Here is a 19379-nt window from a genome sequence, read left to right as displayed (position 1 = left end):
ACTGTGACAGAATAAGTTTCTTTTGTTTTAAGCCACCCAGCTTGGGGTCATTTATTACTGCAGCCCTAGGAAGCTAATAGAGTGAACATCTACCATGTGAATCGAATACTTTTGTTTTTATTAAGGCAAGCAGCACGGTTCAGTGCTGAAGAGCCTGGGTTCTGGAGCCAGAAATGCCTCCTCTATTTACTAATTGTGCAACTACTGTATAGGCGAATTTGCTAACCTCCCTATTTCTCAGTTTCCTTATCTATAAAGGGGGATGGTAAGAGTACTGACCTCATAGGGCTGTGAAGATTATAATACATCCAGACATTTAGCACTATGCCTGGCAAGTAGTAAGGATTCAGTAAATATGAATCCCCCTTACTCTTTTATGGCTACTTTACATTTAGAGCAAATTATACTAGTTTTTCATTTATAGTTGGGATGTAAAGTTTTCTTTTAAATTAAATTTTAGATGAAAATTGAGTCAATCAAAATAAGAATATGAAGTTAATAACATACATGGTAGATAGGTATAGCAAACATTATGAAGGTGGTAAAACACTAATTTTAGTAAGCATTCGTATGTGACAGGCTCTGTTCAAAGCACTCTACATGTTTTAGAACATTTAATCCTTAACATCCCTCAGGCAGGTACTTTTATATCTTCATTTTCCAGAAAAGGGATCTGAGCCACAGAGAGGTTAAGTAACTTGCCCAATGCCACATAGCTAACACAGGCAGTCAGGCTTTTGAGGCTGTGCTCTTAAACTCTGCAATAAGCAGGCAGAGTAGGCTTCCAGCCACGAGGGCTTCTCAGGCCCACGTGGTTGTACAAACCAGAATTGGCCTTTTTAGAGGTTAATTCAGCCTGGTCAGCCTTGAGAGGAAGTTACTTGTCCCTCCTTCAACCATCTCCCACCACAGCAGCAATGCCTATCTGACAGAGAGATTCCTGTATTCCTGGCCCTCTCTTTTGGATGTCCAAAGCAGCTGCCAGGAGCTAAAGCCCTCTGGGAGAAATTAAATGCCCAATGTTGACATTTAATCTATGATAAAGTACTGCCCTCTCTAAACTAGCTACTGAAAGAAACAAGGCCTAGGGGACAACTCTATTAAATGAAAATAAACCTGTTTTTATTGCTTCATGCTAAGCACATATCGGACTTCACAAGCTTACAGCTGGGAACAATACACATTTTTGGCAAAGGAGACTTGGGTAATCTCTGCACTTTCACACAGTCGGCCCCTCCCTGCACGAAGAGCAGATGGTTCATACGCAGGTTTCTGGCTCCTGGCGCAGTTCTCCGTTCCACTGATGTAAAAAGTGTGAATGGACCTCTCCAGTAAGGGAGCCCTGCCTTTTCCCCTTTGCTTATTCTGATCAATCTTGGTGGTAAGCAGCCAACTTAGCACTTCATTTGAGCCACAAACCCAAATCAGTAAAACTTTGGGCTCTGAAAGCATTGAGTCTACCACAGAATCACAGAACATAAAACAGAATTAATATGAGTCATTTCTTGAAAACCAATGGTAGAGAGTGGTCCTGAAATGAGATGGCTTAGGGCCACGACTTCTGGTTTCCTCTAGAAGAACATGTCAAGTCCAAGAAAAAAGGACTTGACAAAAATATGTGCTCCGCAGGAAAAACATTATCCAATACTAGATATTTAAGTGAGAGACAATGACTCTGATATTAAACATGCCATTAGCTCAGTTTTTAAAAAGAGCTTTGAGCGGTACAAATCTGAGAGTTACCCAATAGTGAAGACACATTCCGTATGTTTTTCTTCTTACTAGAAAATTCTTTTGGTTTTCCAAGATGAAATTATGGAATAAATCTCTGATCACTCCAGGTAGGTAAACAACACCAACACACATGCAACAGACATTTTGAAGTAATCCATACATATCATTATAAATTACAAAACCAGAAAACAAACCAAAAAAGCCCTAAACCTCTTGACTTTACAGTGGAATATACTAAGAAAATAAGCTGCCAGCCCTGGAACTCTCTATTTTTTGGAACAAAAATACAAAGTTTAGAAGTCCTTATGTGTCCACTGCCCTATGGATAATTTTTATATATTTATATACTTTATATATCTAAGGTTTATTTATACAATAATCCATAATGACTAACACATTATATCCCTTTTACAAACGTTATTCACATACATGTTAACTCATAAAGACTCTTTTGGTCTATTAAAAACACTGTACTTGAAAAAAAATAACTAGAGCCACAAGAGTCTATTGATTTTCTGCTTATATTTCCATGGGGGAGTTAATTTTTCTCCCCGTCCATTTACTTTTTAAAAAAATTTATTTATTTATTAACATTGTTAGTTTTTTACGTTCTAAGATGTTGTTGCAGAGCAGTTGGAGGAAAGGGGAGAGGGGAAGGGGAGGGGCATAGGGTTAGGGTGGGAGGAGGAGGAAGTGAGGGGCATGGTCGAGGCCTGTGGCACCTCCATCCTTCCCCCCCAAAACAACACCCCCTCCTTTTGACCCAACACGTAGTAATAAGAAGCAACAATTTCAGGAGATGAAACTCAGACTTCATGATTAGGACACTATTCTAGGACAGATTTCTGGGCTGCCCTCATTTAATCATTTGAATTCATCTTTGACTGTGTCCCACCACCCCCACCAGTTTTTGACCCACGACCATTTGGAATCTGTATGCTGGAACTAAGAGTCCAGAGATGAAAACTTTAGAAAATGGGGAGCTTTCCCTAAGATTCTGGGTTTGGCCAGAAGCTAATCTGATTCTTTATTTTGTATTTTAGAAGATATTTGGTTTATTGGCTAAGGAGGTTCAGAGACAGAGCTAAATCTCCACAAAACCCTCCGCTATGTCATGGAAAGTTCAGGAGTGATGGTTTCCTGTTGCTCATGTTGTGAGAGGGGGAAGCCAATGTATGAAGATGGAAATGTGAACAAGAGAGCCTTGAAGACAGGCTGTAAATAGCCAATGTGGTCGATGGTTTCTGGGGACTAAACGTTACATTGTTCCACCCTACCTTTTATGTGGGCAGCCTGCCTACATTTAACTTTTCCATACATCATCTATAAAATTAAAATTCCTTACAGATGTGGAGTTCTGTGACTTTTCCCTGGAAAATGAAATTATTGAAACCTACTTACAGGCGGGCTGTAAGGCCTTATGGTTGTAATACGTAGATTCTGGAGGCAGCGTCTCTATATTCATTTCTGTTGAGGCTAAAGAGGAGCCAATCTGAATCCATCCCAGAGGAAATGGAACTGACATGTAGTCACAGTAGTTCCGAGATAAGGGATGACTGACAATTGACAGCTCCGTCTTTGACCATGTGTGAGAAGGAAGTGTCATCACTGAATTAACCTTGCTGTGGTTCAGTCATGCCTCTTGACTTCTGACCCACCACTTAGCAGAAAAAGAGAATACTTTGGGGTTCCTTGTTGCTTATTATCACCTTCTCCTGTGGTTAACCAAGAGAAGGGTGTGGTTAAAAAGTCCAAATTATACATTTCATTAAAAGGTGGGTGCTAACTTAAGTCCGGCATGTGATAGCTTCACACAGAAGAAAACATTTCTGTAACTGCAAAATGCAGTCTTTACTCTGCTCACAGTTTGGCTGATGCTTGCTCCTGTTTATAAGCAGGACTGGATGAAAGACTGAGGATGCTTCAGTGCAAAATTAGGATCCAAACTTTAAAACAACCAACAAATCCCAATGATGCTGCATTCCTGTCATCGTTTTCATTGCCAGGGCAGCATGTATGTTTAAAAAATGAAATTCTTATTGATGTCTTAAGAGAAGGAGGAAGATGAACACGTATGGCTCAAAAAGTTTTGGGGTATTTGCGAATTTCACTTACTTGTGCAATGTCTCTTTCAAGTTAGCACAGATAATTTAAAAATTGTATTTTAGATTTTTTTTAAAAAACCAGGAATAGAATGCCTTCTAATGGCTTGTTCTTTATGTTGACTTATCTATGAACATAAAAGGATGCATGGCTATCACTGATATTTATACCTTTCTACTTGAAACAGCCCCTTTGTAAGCACTGCAGTCTGTGGTATCTCTCTCATAACATCATGGATTTTTCTTGTCTGAAATTCTTTATGTACCAAGTCCCATTTCCTCAATTGCTATGTTCTAATAGAAATCCTCTGGGTCAGAACGTATCAGGGGGAAGGACAGAATGAAATTGGAATGGAAAAGAATGAGGATGTGGCAGAGTGATGCAGGATGCTCTGTGGGGAGTCAGGGGTGGGGCTGAAGGCTAGGGGACATAGCAAAGAAGTATTGGCCTCGCTGAATTGCACACTAGAGAGAAGAATATTATGTCATTCCCTGCATTGCTCTAAATCTGAGCTGCAGAGACAGGCCAGACACAAAGCTGGAAGGCATTTGATGTCTGGTCTTTTCATTCGTTAGGTGCCAAGCTGTGAGACATGAGCAAGGTAAAGTGTGGCTCTGATAACAGAAGAGCATAACAGGAGGGAAGGGAGTCTGCTCTAACTTATGACAGCACATGACTCGCTTGCTTTTTGCATCCTGGCCCGCCACCCACTAATATGGTGGGTGGAAACAGATTTGCTCCTTCTCCTATAACCCTCCTGTCTTGGAGGCCAGACTATTGATATTCCTGTATCATTCCCTATGTTCAAGGAATATCACACGGTCCACAGACTCTCCATCAAGAAGTTTCCATCCAAGCAGATCGTTTGTTCTCTTCAGCATCCCAGTTGTTGCTAGCTCCTCCTGAGAAGATTACCAAACAGGCTCTGTAAAGGTGAAAAAGATTTCAGAAACTATTGTGTGAAGAACTTAGTTCTTTAAAATTCTTAAGCTTTTTGGGCAGGAATTTGTCTTTTCACAGAGCTGTGAAAAGAGCTGTGTCTTTTTCCGTCCATATCAGCAGTTTCGTAGTATCTATTTCCCCATTACTGGTGATACTAACTTTGGTCTTTTGGTCAAGGTGGTTATCTATATGGTTTCTCCATAGTAAAGCTGTGATTTTTCCTTTTGTGATTAATAAGTAAGTACCTTGTGAGGTGATACTCTGAGAGTCTTCAGGTTTTCACCTACTAGTTTTAACATCCATCGATCATTCTTGCCTAAACCAATTATTACTGCACTGGTTGCCGAATGGTGATTTATTTATTCCACCATTTCTTCTACACTTAGTAGTTGGCACTCTATTGTAAGGAAGAGCTTTGCTTCTCCCCATTTGTTTATTTATAGCAATATGGACTCAGGGATTCCTATCTGATTCCATGGATTATCATCTGTTACTGTCTGCCAAAAATGAATAATCTGAATCTATTGATGAAGAAATAGCAGACAACTCCCAATTGAGAGACATTCTACAAAATAAGTAGCCTAAACTCTTCAAAACACCAAAATCATGAAAGGCAATGCATCTTGAGGAACAGTTCCAGATTAAAGGAAACTAGAGAGATATGACAATTACATGCCATATGTGGACCTGGAAGGGATTCTAGACAAGACTTTTACAAATATTCTTCTGTTAAGGAAGATGTTAAGACAATTGAAAAAACAGCAGGGCCATTGAATAAGACCTGTAAAACTAGTTAATAGTACTATATCAAAACGTTGATTTACTGATTTTCCTGATTGTCTTAGTTTTTAGGAAATACACATTGACATGTTTAGGGATAAATGGGCATTTGATCTTCAACTTCCTCTCAAATGGTTCAGAAAAAAATCCGAACGAACATAGCAAAATGTTAACATTTGGAGAACTTAGTGGAAGGTTTTACATGAATTTTTGTACTGTTTTAGCAAACATTTAGGTAAGTCAGAAATTATTTCAAAAATAAAGAAGTCGAAATCCACGACCCCCAGAATTACTCTGAGGCCTCAAATATTTTATTTTGATCACCAAACTCAACTGCATCACTGTCATCCCACATATGTAATGTATGTCCTCCCTTCCCTGCTCAAAGGAGGAAAGTGCAGCTGAACACCAGTGGCAGCCCTTTGTGATGTGAGCGCCAGGTGGTTTGAATGGGCATAACAGGAATTGGTTGCTCTCCATGACTTTGTTGCCAGTGCTTGGTTATTGGCCCATCTGAGTGCTAATAAAGTCCGAACTGACCGTGCTGAAGGAGGGGAGAAGCTAAGAGAATGGTGGGAAATGGCCTGATAAAATTTAGTGAGACTTGTCTTCTAAAGGACCCTACTTCAGAGCTCATCGACAAGCCAGTTCCCATGAAAACCAAGAAAAATAGGAAATAAATTGGAGAAGCTGTTTTTCTTCTCCTGCCTAATTTCTTTCATCTAGAGCCTTATTTCTTTTTTGTTCAGGGACTTGTGCTAATTTAACAGGCTAGTTTTCTCTCTGGGGAAACTATAACGATCATTGCAGCCTCATTTTTTTGGTGGGGGATGGTGTGGGGCAGTCAGATCTTGCAAGCACAGTTTGTGGGAAACATCCAAACCCCTAGTCTCCAAAGTATGATCTGTGGCTGCAGAGACTGAATGTACTAAAGGAGCCTAAGTTTTCAAGCAGGCAACCACATTAGGGCTCAAAATAGAGCTTCTCTGAGCTCACAGGGGTGGCACATTCATCGTGGCACTTACCCATTTGCTAACGTGCTCTGCTTAGCACAACAGCAAGTAAGAGCTGTCAGAGGCTCCAGGTGGCTGCTTTACACTCAGTGGGAGAAGCAGGCATGAATACAAAGTCCGTGATTACTAGGATAAATTCTGTGTCCCACCATGTCAGGAAGTTACACAAGACTTGGAGTTATTCTGTCTTCACTATACACCACTGAACGTGGGCAGGAGTTTCATTTTAAAGGAGCAGGTGGCTGTCTTTGACATATCCTGCATCTCTTCCCTGTGCCTAGGTTGTTGCCTGTGCTGATGCTGAGCATCTGCCTGTTAATATCACAACCGGCCAACCTGTTAATCTCACAATAGGTTAATATCACAATATCACTTTGATCTGCACAGCAGTCCTGCTGTTAGCAGCTGAAAAATTGTCCCTCCGAGATTAAAGATAAGGTTATTTGAGATTACTGCATCTGAATCCCAAGGGAAAAGTGGTTGTTTGTTTGCTCTTTTAACTACATTTATTGTGATGTAATTTTGAGAGCAAGTGCAGGGGCAGAGAAGTAATAAGGAAATAACTGCCAGGGGAAGGCTGGCTGCCACATTAATCTGACCTTCCAGGTTGTGCTAAATGATGTAGAAAGAACTTCAACTCTAAGATTGGCTGACATTTTAATAGGCACCTGAAATCCCATCAACAATAGGAGGTGTGAATTTTCCTGTGGCTGGTATTGTGCAGTACTGGGGAGCAGCCCTTATTAGTGCTGTGTTGACAGGCCAGAGGTTTTAAGATTAGGCAGGTAATAATTCTTTGTTTACCAAGTGTTCAGAAGACAAGTCTATTTGAAGTAGAAGACCCTGATGTCTGCAGGACAGCTTTTGTGTTCCATCTTAAATGAGGTGGCAAGTGCTTAGCAGGCACAGACTGGAGTCAGATTGCTTGGGTTTATTTCCAAACTTCACCAGCTCCTAGCCTTGTGACCCCATGTAAGTTATTCAGTCTCTGTGGGCCTTAGGTTTCTTACCAGTAACATGGGAATAGTAATAGTATTTACTTTGGATGATTGTAGTGGGTGAGGTTTTTAAATGAGTCAACATCATAGAACAGTGTCTGGCACATAGCAGGGTTCTATAATTGTTGGCTCAAAATTATGATAAATTAAGAGACCTCCTGAAGGATATTTATTGTGATCCTTTTTCTTGATTATCTCAAAGAATGGAAAACCCTACAGGTGGAAACAGATCAATAAACAGTGGCTCACAGCCACACTCATTGAGAGTTTCTTCTGCTTTAAAATTTGTTTCCTAAGTCAAGTTCTTAAACTCTTACATCCTTATCTATAAAATGAGGATAATAATAGCTCAGTATTTACTTTATATGGTTGTTGTGAGATGGCTTCTATTATTATTCCCATTATATAGATGAGAAAACTGAGACTCAGAGAGGTGAATTGACTTGCCCAAAGCCACACAGCAATCATACTTTAGATATAACTCAGGTGTTCCAGTTCTATAGACTGGGCTCTTAATTGCTGTGCCAGAGGAAAGTGGATCAGGGTAAGAGAAGGAGGAGTGGGAAAGGAAGGGAGAGAGAGATTCACAACTAATAATGAGTATTTTAAGAATAAGTGGGCATGGAAATTCAATAAATATGTCCTAATGATAAGAAAGGAGGACTTATTCACATGGAGGATTCCACTCTCCGGGTTTCTGCTCTGTTTTGGTGGCTGGAAATCCACAGTCCAGGGGGGACATTTGGTGAGTGCCTTCTTCTTGGCAGAATATGGAGGTACTTCCTGTCAAGATGGTGGAATAGATGGTCCCTAGCGTCACTCTTTCCCACAAATCAGCCAATTTACAACTATAAAAACATAACATCAAATGCATATGGAACGAGGAGACGTCCAGCAGGGGAGGCAGAAGCTCCGTGGAGACCACATGCCCTGCGGGGCTGCCGTCGCACAATCCAGCAGGTAGGCTTCACCGCCGCCACCCGGCTCCTTTCCCAGCCTGGCCTAGTGCGCACGGAGCAGGGTGACGTCCAGCAGGGAAGGCGGGAACTCCACAGGGACCACACTGCTGCCGCGGGATCCAGCAGCCTGGCCCAGTGCAAAGAGTAGGGAGACGTCCAGCGGGGGAGGCAGAAGCTCCGCAGAGACCACACTGCCGCCGCGCGATCCAGCAGCCCGGCCCAGTGCGTACGGACCAGAGAGATGTCCAGCAGGGGAGGCAGAAGCTCTGTAGAGACCACACACCCTGTGGGGGGGGCCGCCGCTGCACGATCCAGCAGCAGGTAGGCTTCACCACTGCCACCCGTCTCCATCCCAAGTCTGGCCCAGCGTGCACGGAGCAGGGAGACATCCAGCAGGGGAAAGGGAAGCTCCGCAGAGACCACACGCTCTGCGGTGCCTCCGCGCATCCCAGCAGCCTGGCCCAGTGCATGCGGAACAGGGAGACGTCCAGCAGGGGAGGTGGAAACTCGGCAGAGACCACACACCCTGCGGTACCACCCTGTGACCCAGCAGCCCGGCCGAGTCCAAGCTGACCAGAGAGGTGGCTAGCTGGAGAGGCCCAAGACCAGAGGCAACCACACACGCAAGGCACTAGTGGCCAACTGAGCAGTCACTGAGGTAGCCATACCAAATTGGCAACCACAGCAACATCTTAGTCAGTCAATAGTGTCAAAACTGTGGACTGTGAAACCCCCTGCCACAATGAATAAACATCAAAGAAAAGATACCAGAAATACGAAAAATCAAGAAAGTACAACACCAAAGGGTAATAACTCTCAAGCTCTAGATCCTATAGAACAATAAGCCCTTGAAATGACTGACAAGGAATTTCGAGTGATAATTCTAAGGAAACTCAATGAGATACAAGAAAACTCAGCTAGACAACATGATGAAATGAGGCAAAGTATACAGGACCTGAATGATAAGAAAGGAGGTGACTTTTTATTTTTTTGCTTTTTAGGCAGCTGGCTAGTGCAGGGAACCAAACCTTTGACCTTGGTGTTACAAGGCCACACTCTAACCAACTGAGCTAGGTGGCCAGCCAGGAGATGACTTTTTATGCCTTGTCTACACAATTCCAAACAATCATTTTGGCTTTTTTTTTTTTTTTTTAATGACAGACTGCTCTTTGCTTGCTGCGCCGTCATTGCTTTAAAGAGCTGTAAGGGCCAGTCCCTCTGGAAGGTGATTTCTTAGGATCCTACAGTCCCGGAGTGCTAGCACCAAAGCCAAAAGAAGTAACTTGCCTCGCTGCTTGTAAAAACCCCAGAAGCATTTCCCATAAGTTCATCTTTCCTATGAAGGTCCTTCTTGTTAGGAAAAAAGAGGATTCATCTATTCTGTAATTGTTCATCCAGCAAATACTTGTTGTATGGTTAAAAATGGTTGCTGAATGAAGGAACACTGGCAGAACCCAGCCCGTGGAGAGCTTCCTGCATGTGCTGCACTTCGTCCTACTCCCTGCCAGCTGTGCCTGCTTCCTTCTTAGTCTTCAGACCTCCACTCAAATGTCACCTCCTGGAAGAAACCTCCCCTGGCCACCCTCCCTAAAGTAGCTGACACCCCTCAGCCATGCTCTGTCCCATCACTTTGTTTCCTTCATAACATCTGTCACATTGAAATTCTGTTTGCTTAAATGTTTACTGTTTTCTTCATGATGGTAGAAACCTTATCTGCATTGTTCCTTGCTATATATCTCAACTGTGTGGAAAAGTACCTAGCACATAATAGATGCTCGTCAATATTTGTTGGATAATAAATGAATGGATAAATGAATGAGGTGCCATCGAGTTTTACCCAGGAAGAAAACATTCTGTGACTTTAAATGAAGATGGAGTGAGAGCAACATTGGCTTGGAGCCCTTAGATCCTAATGCATGTCCAGCAGGGGTTTAACTAATCAGCACATGCATTTTCTGAATTACAAAGTGTGCCGGGAACATTTAATTTTTGTTAATTGGCACCAAGGAGGAGGAGTTGTTATCAAAATCACTGACCAGCTGGAAACATCTGTGTCAGACTTATTTGCAAATTAGAATGGATATTTCATAAACTGTGTCAACTATGTTAAGCTGAAAGTCCCCAGAGAGGCAGCACCAGTGTGCTTGCTGGGTACATTCTGGAGTACAGACAGCCCTAAACCTTAAACTTTCAAAAGATGAGATGGTGAGGTGGTTGGGGACAACCAGAAGAGGAAAGACTGAGGAGGGTTATGACATAAAATGCATTTAAAAATAGTTGTCGTGTTGCTGCAACCCTGGCATCATTCACTAACTTATCTGAAAGGTAAGAGAGCAAAGAAGCTGAGATTTCTAGTCTTTCAGAGCTGGCCCCACCATTTCCTAACTGTGACCTCAGACAAATGACTTATCCTCTGAACTTCAGTTGTTGGAACTATAAATAGGCGACAATAACATTTTACTCATTGAGAGGAAGGGAAGTTGTGAGGATTAAGCAGGAAAATGAATGTAAATAATAATAATGGTAGCTAACATGGAAGAACTTAGAGAAAATTGTGTTAAGTGAAATAAGCCAGGCACAGAAGGAAATACTGCATGTCCTTACTCATAAGTGGGAACTAAAAAAAAAAAAACAAATAAATAAAAAAAGAAAGAAGGAAAAACAACAATCACAACAATTAGTTGAACTTTCAAAAAGAGAACAGAACTGAGGCCACCAGATGTAGGAAAAGGGGAGGGGGTGTAGTGAGAAATTGGTAAAGGGCACAAAAATGATTACATCGTATAATGTTGAATATACTAATTATCCTGATTTGAACATCACATATTGCACACAGGTATTGATAGTCAATGCTGTAACCCACTGATATATACAATCAATTATGTTTCAATAAAAAAAAAAAAGGTACCTAACATAGTGTTTTCTATGTGCTGGGCACTGTGCTAATGACTTTATTTATGTGCATTATCTCATTTAATGCCCCGCAAACCACTCAAGGAAAGCACAATAAATACCTGCATTTTACATGTGAGGAAACTAAAGGTTGGAGAGGTTAAAGGACTCGCCCATGGTGACACAGCGAGGACACATGGAGCCTAGGTTTGAATACACCAGGCTCCTAATTACCCTGCAGCAGACCCTCTAAGGGATCAGCTCAGTATCTGGTGTTTAGTACATGTCCAATGAATAGCAGCCAGTAAGATTCTCCGGTTATATTAAGCATTTCTCCAGATCCCCCTGCTTTCAAGCCTTTGTCATACCTGCAGAATCCTCCAACAGCTATTTCTGGGGCCCCTCCTGTACATCAGCATCTGGCCTGCTTGTCTCACTTGATCTTCCCTAAATCCCTATGAAGTGCCAATTATTGCTCCCACTTTTCAGATGCATAAAGAAAGACTCAGAGAAGTTAGTTAACTTGGTCCAAGGTCAGACAACCAAGAAGTGTTGGGCCAGGATTTGAACCCAGATACATGTGACTCCAGAGCCCAGGCACTCTCCTTTCCGTATCACAATGTTTCTCCATGCTGTCCATCTTCCAGAACCTTTTCTCCTCAATGAAGCTCTCTTGACACCCAAAACACTCCCTCATTCTTCCCCTCTCACACTTCTATCTGTATGATGGAGCCTAGCTTGTTATCGCACGCTTTAATTTTGAATTGTGCCTCCATATCCATCTATTGGGAATAGCTACCATTTATTGAACACTTCGATGAACTCAATACCACATTCAGAGCTGGACATGTGTGACCATGTTTGATCTTGACGAGAAACCTAGGAGATGGATGTTCTGATCCCCATTTTACAGATGAGAAAACTGAGGTCTAGAGAGGTGTCAAATTTTCCAAGTTTCTTTAGTTATTTGCCAAGGGAAATATAGCTAGCAAAGTTGGGACAAAACGCCAGGTGATCTGGTTCCAAAACTCATCATCCTAGCTATTATATTATATTGCTTCTCCAGAGATTGTGAATTTCTAGTGTACTGGGAACATAACTGGTGTAGCTACCCCCAAATCCTTGTTGACCAATGCTTTAAAATCTGGTCCTCTTTTGGAAGTCCCCATAATGAAGACAATCTCAGCTCCCAAACTCACCAACACCTAAAAACATCTTGTGATTAAAAAAAAATTCAGCTTATAAATAGAAGGGGCAGAACAGAATATTTGGAAATGTGGTTCTGATATCTAAAATTAGCCTTCCCTTCAGAACAGTATGACCCCTTCTGACCGTCTGACTGTTCTGTTCCTTGTCATGGAGGTTGGTGTCATCTCTCTTTCGCTGGGACTGACACTTCCTCTTCATGAGATGCAGCTCTCACTGTCTCTTTGACAGCAAAATAAAACATCTCCTAAGGAACTGAAGAGAAGGTGGTGGGGTGGGGAGGAGCAGGAATCTGGGCACAACTCTTTGAAGGCCATATGTATTTAAATTCCTCTTCAGTCCTCCAGGAAGAGGAATTTTAAAACAGAGGAATTTCTGTTTTAGTTGCCACCTTAATGTTTTGATTCAAACTTGCATTTTGCTTATTTGTGAGGGACTCGTGAATGCAAATAGCTTTCACAATCCTCTTGGATGGTCTTGGAGTTGTTATTTTCATAGGAAAGATATTAGGGTGACTCTGGCCTCCAGGACATGTATGACCTACAGCAGTCAAACCCTGACATCGCAAATGGCCCTCATCAAGTTGGTTGGACACATTAGCTCTGATTCTGATAGCATTAACACAAAATGCACACAATGCATGAAAGTCCTCTGCAAATGCCTTTTGTCTTTCTCCCCGGGTCTTGACTGGCATCCTTTTAGTCCCTACGAGGCTACAGGTCTTGTCCATCCAGCTGTGACCCTGCTTGCTTAATGAGCTTGTATCCTAATTTGCATAATTAGCTTGCATCTGTGGTTGTGTATCTATCCCCCAAATGTAATTACCTTTGAACTTTTGTAAACACTGGAAGATGCCAACTCTCTGAGCCCTCTTGCTCACACAGAGGAGATGGAAGTGGGGGTCATTTTGGAAATCATATCCCCCTTCTTCTGAGACTCTGCTCTGTATTATTCAGAGTGAGGATATGTTCTCAAAGAGGGAGCTATCTGGGAAATTCAAGGTGATCACTGTGTTTTGACGTCAATGGTCCAGAACCACATTGTGAGCTTCAGATCTTTTTCAAGTTGCTTGACTGTCTCTGGCAGTGCTTGCAGCAGGGTAGATTTACTTTTTGGATTTCCCTGTGCAAAACATTCTCAGTAATTTTTCCCACCCCCACTTCTTGGACAAGAAGACTTTATCTTGTAGTTTTTCTCTGGGAGGGTTTGACTCTCTGAATTAACCACCCCCCTCCATCCCCATCCTGGTAATCTCAGCAGTACATACCCATTTGGCCATCCTCTCCAATCTCGACCATGTCTCAAATGTGTTTATAGTTGCCACTGAAGAAAAGCAAGGTAGTGACTTAAGATTAACGTATGGCCTTAGAGTTCTGGGTTCTAGTCCTTGTTGCTTTGAACAGGTCATTTGAGCTTTGAGCCTTAATTCTAATCTCTAAAATGGGATAATAGCAGTATCTGGATTAGAAGACATAATACATGCAGCATGTAAAGTGGTTGGCATATAGTAGGTGCTCAGTAAATGATCACAATTAATGCTGGATGAGGAGTCAGAGATGTTATTTTTTGTTTTAGTTTCTATTCCATCTCAAAATAATTTTGTGACCTTTGGCAAATAATTGAAACATTCTGAGTCTCAGTTTTCTGATCCGTAGTCTGGGGACAAAATGGTTTTTCCCTGCATACCTCACAAGGTTCTTATGAGAATTTATCAGCAGTAGCAGCTGCAAGATCTCTTTCAGTTTCTAATTCTGAGAAGCTGCTTTCAATTTCTGCAGTCAGCTACCCATAGGTGCCAGGCGAGGCCCAGAGGAGAGCTGCCTAAAAATGTCTATATTCAAACAATTTGGCCACAGCTACAACCCGTATTTCCCCAGTCAGAAGCAACAAAGTCTCCCAAAACATCTGTACTTGGAAGAATTCTTGTAAAAATTCATCTAAACTAGAACCTCCTGAAAGCAGACATGCTGGTATATCAAAATCTCAGTTCCCAGTAATGAATCAAAGCATTAGAATCCCAGTGACAGAAGCCAGAGGGGAGGTCAAGTACTCAGGCAGAATATCTGTGGCCTTTGCTTGCAATATTTGCTTTGACTAATGTTTACTGAGTACCTCTATGGGCTGCACTTGAAAATTCCATATGGTACATATGTGGGAAAATTACAAGGCAATGATAAGCATGGGATTCAGGGTAGTGGATGTGAAAAAATTTGGGGGAGGGGAGGAGGAAAGGAATGGTAATGGGAGAGGCACACTGTGGACTTCAATGATATTGATAATTACTATTTTTTAAAAAGCTGGGTGGCAGGTATATGGTTATTTATGATCCCATATAATTATATATGTGTGTATATATGTATTATGTATGAAACATTTAACAATAAAAAGGGGAAGAAATCAGAAAGGAGGTCCCAAATCCAGAAAAAATTAATAAGAAACAAACAATGCTCTTTGAGGGCCACATCTATTTTTAACTGTTCTGTTAACCATTATATACCCATTGCCTCGCACATAGCCTGGTCCAAAATGGGTGATGGATAACTGTTGTTGAATAAATGGATGGGAGAATGGATGGATGAATCTGTAATGTTCCTCCATGCCCTACCCCCCACACCACCTGCCATCTTTGACTTGAAGGCATACCTTGGGTCCCACCTCTGCTGCATTCTATTTGGCAAGGTGTAGATCAGTTGGCAGAGGGCCCCCTGGGAACATTTTGTTTCTGTTCATGTCAACGACATAATACTATGGCCTGGCAACCAAACGGCTGGATCATTTAACATTGATCTATTTCAAGCAAAATGTCCTTGCATGATTTATTCCAAATGACAACAACCTGCTGCAAGGATCTTTGGAGTTAACTTCTCTGATTTGGTCCTGGCTGCCAAACAGATTCTGTAAGTGACTGTCTTTCATGGTCACGAGAGAAGTTGCTGCAAGTACTAACATCCTCTTCTCTCAGGAGAACTGGGGTCTTTTCTCTCAAGACATAAACAAGAGAAGCATCAGTGTTAGCAGCTGCTGGCCCCGGCATTGCTCTGTCCCAGCTTGCTAAGCACTTGGTCCCCACTGGAGAGACTTGATAGGACTTTGCCATTCTGCTTGGCACAGCTGTTCACTTCCCAGGAATGGAGTCCAGAGGATGTGTGGCTGGCCTGGGTGGTTAGAGGTGGGTAGAGGATGAGGATGGATGCCTACTCATCTTATTGAAACAAATGATTTCCGTATGTGTCCAATCGATGCCAGAGAAACTGGGAAGCTACCAGGCATTGCTTAAGCCTGTTAAGGGGTTAGACAAAAAAGGTAGACTAGCAAGCATGAAACTGCCCTCCCTCCCAGTCAGCTTCTTTCCTAGGCTGAGGGCCTGGAGAAGGTGACTATCAAGGGCTGGACAGTGGCCAGAATGGGTTCGGGAAGACTGCTGGGTATGCTAGCAGTGCTCTCAGCCTCTGTGTGACCTCTCCGGGCCCCATTCTGTGCTACATGATAACAGTCAAGATATTTAACAACTGGTATGGCATAGGCACTAGGCAATCGGAATGAAGAAGGGCTTTACCGATGGAGGTCTCAGCTGCATCTTGTCTGAGTCCTTTAGCTGCTGGGTGGTAGAGTTATGGAGAGGAGCTGGGGGAAGGTCCAGGGTGTGAGAGCAGGAGGCCTTGAGGAGCTCAGAGCATCTGCTATTCACCCATCAGTACAGGCCTATTTCAACATTTTAACGACCAGTGTAACCATACTTCTGCTGAATGTCAGCTCTGTTGTACAGTAGGAGGAAGGTGGAATAGATCGTCTTACTTTATGTGCATCACATTGGGGAACTTGTTAAAAACACAGATGGTCAGAACCCAACTCAAAACTACTGAATAAAGCTCACTAGAGCCCAGACTAGGCTCACTTCACTCCTGGGACCTGAGTGCCCTGGATCAGCTGATTTCTAAGGAGTCTGCTCTAGCTTTCGTGGGTTTATGATGCCTTGAGAGATGGAGTCCAGCTCACGTAGAATACCTAGGGGGGAATATGCCTAATTCAGGTGCAGGTCATGTGGCTAAGTGAAGCAAGCCGGTGGGGCGGTGGCAAATTGAAGAGCGAATTCCATCTAATTGAAGCCATTTTAACGCTGATCCAGCCCTTTGGATTGCTGCTGCTCAGGAATGCAGGCCTGGTATGAACAGGCTCTCTGACTTTTCAAGGGACGTTGGAAGTCATTGGGTATTGGGTCAGTACTGCACCTCACCAAGTCACAGATGGGGGCATTGCTCTAAACTCTTTCTGTGCCAAAAGCCCAGCCCATGGGATGGGTGAAGGGTAGAGGAGGTGAGGATGGTCCCACACAAGAAGGGAAGGAAACAAGTCCTAAGTGAGGTTCTCAATACTGCTTAACGAGGCCATTTCCTCAAGTATGGTCCTCAGAGTCTGTCTTCAGCTTGTTGTGACCTGCCTTTCACCTCTTGGATGTCCCCTGCCTTCCCCCAATTGAATCCCACCCTCAGCACCTTACATAGCACCAAGGTGCCAGGGTCTGACCATGGGGCAAAGGGGTACCCTTCTTAGGGACTTTATGAATCTTAGCTGGGGGGTGGAGCCTTCACATGATGCAATTTTCTGCTTCAGACTTGAGGTGGTAGGGTTGTATCTGGGATCTCTGGAATGTTCCATGAAGGAGTGGATTCCTTTAAGTACAAGGGAACTTGGCTTGATTGCTACATTTATTGCCAAAGCTCTCCCCTTGCTTGGAATACCATTTCTCCCGCCACTTTGTCTATCTGACTCTCACTTGTCCTTCAACTTACACTGTGTCCTGGCCTCCAGGATTAGGCTATGTCAGTCTTCTTTTAGCACCACAGTCCTGTGCATGACCTTGTTTTAGAATTTCTCACCCAGATATCAATCAATCAATCAATCAATCAATAAGGATTTCTTAGAATCACAACAGCTTGTTTTCTTAAAAATGTCCAAGTCTATCATTTGTTAAGTGTTCACTATGTGCCAGTGCTGTTTAGGTTACTTTGTATTATTATCCCATTTAATGTCACAATAGCCCAATGAGATTGGTACTATTATTATTTCTGCTTAAGAAAATGAGGCTCCCAGAGATTAAGTAACTTGCTCAGCCTCACATAGCTAGAAAGTGATGAGGGTTTGAACCAAGTCTGTGTGCAGCAGAGTCTGAGTTTGTAACCAGATTGCACTAAGCCAAAGTCCTCTGGAAGTCAAGGATGCCTTTTCGTTTCATATAGCACAGTCTCAAGTCAAGTTTTAAAGTCAGATAGTTTGAGTCTGCATCCTTGCTCTGCCACCATCTGCATTGAACCTTCAAGCCTCAGTATCCTTGGTTATGGAATGGGGACAATTATACCTGCCCTATAAGATTATGGTGGAAATTACATGAAAGGATGTGTCTATTGTCCTCATTGCAGTGCCCAGCACACAGTAAATGTCAGACACATGTCGGTGGAAGAAATGAGTTGAAGGTGCTGGTGAAGTCAACTTTTACTTGGAAACATCTCCTACCCCTTTCAAACCCTCATAAAACTCAACAAACATGGGATTTGGTTCGAGAGGGAGTGAATTTGATGCTGGGCTTGGGTATAAAGGCCGGAGGAAGTGGGGGTGGAAAGCCGTGGAGTCATTACATTTCTCAGAGAGGTTATGGAGACAATGGACAATAGGAAGAGTATTCTGTTTCATTTGGAAGGCATGGATTGTGTCTCCATTGCTCTAAAACAACTGGCTTGTCAGCCACAAAAGTTGAAACTTAACTGGATCCATTGAGGTATAGACTAAATATTTGGTAGGCTGGTCATGTCATTTATCTGCCCTTCTGGGTGTAAATTGCTAAATTCATTGTTATCTCACCAAGAGGCATCCCTAGGTACTCATGTTTTGAAAAATTGTATAATACCTCCCTGTCCTTATGACTTCATCCCGTCTCTCCATCTGGGTTATTGTATTCAGTTAACAAGGCATGGGTTGGGCATGTTGATTTTGTGCTGTACACATGGGTCAGTATCTCATAGAAATGCTCGAACATGCTACCATGATGGCTCTACCAGCCCCGGAGTTCTGACACATATGCAGTATTCTGTGGCAGGATTATGGTTTTGTTTTTATTAAGGTCTGGAACAGTCTGTGGACCATTCAGTTTGCAAAGTGTGTGGGTGGGTATGTAAAAGATATGTGTTGAATCCCAGGACCTTCAAGAACTCTCTACGGAAAGGTCTAATTATACCTGACATTTTTCTTTTCTTTTCTTTTTTTTTTTTTTTATGGCAACCAGCCTTAGTAGTGAATGGCGTTTATGCATTAAAGTGCCCATATTGATGGGCATGCAATAAATGTTAAAACACAACAATTAAGTTTAATGAGAATTAATGGGTTATCTTACAGCATTGCTTTGGTTCCCTGGGATGCCTCCTCACCCCTGTTTACGAGGCGGTGCCTGGCTAGTCCTGCTCACTTCAGCCCCGTCTTAGTGGCATGACCTAGTTTTGTCCCCTTTCCACTGCAGACTCGGCCCTTCTTTCCCCACCTGTCAGGAATGTCAAGGTTGCCCGACCCCCTTCCTTGGTACTCTTTCTCAATCCTCCATCTTTCTCTCTTACTCTCATACATACCCCCATCTTTCCTTCATATTTTCTTTACCCTTCCTGTTTCTTCTTCTTTCCCCCCTTTTCCTCAACTGTCTTTGTCCAGTCCCTCTTATAGCAGCTTTCCTCCAGGAAGCGCCCTACCACAGCCTTGGACTGGCATAT

The sequence above is a fragment of the Cynocephalus volans genome, chromosome 2 (genome assembly GCF_027409185.1).
Source record: "Cynocephalus volans isolate mCynVol1 chromosome 2, mCynVol1.pri, whole genome shotgun sequence".
NCBI lineage: Eukaryota > Metazoa > Chordata > Mammalia > Dermoptera > Cynocephalidae > Cynocephalus > Cynocephalus volans.
Note: the sequence above shows the minus strand (reverse complement) of the source record.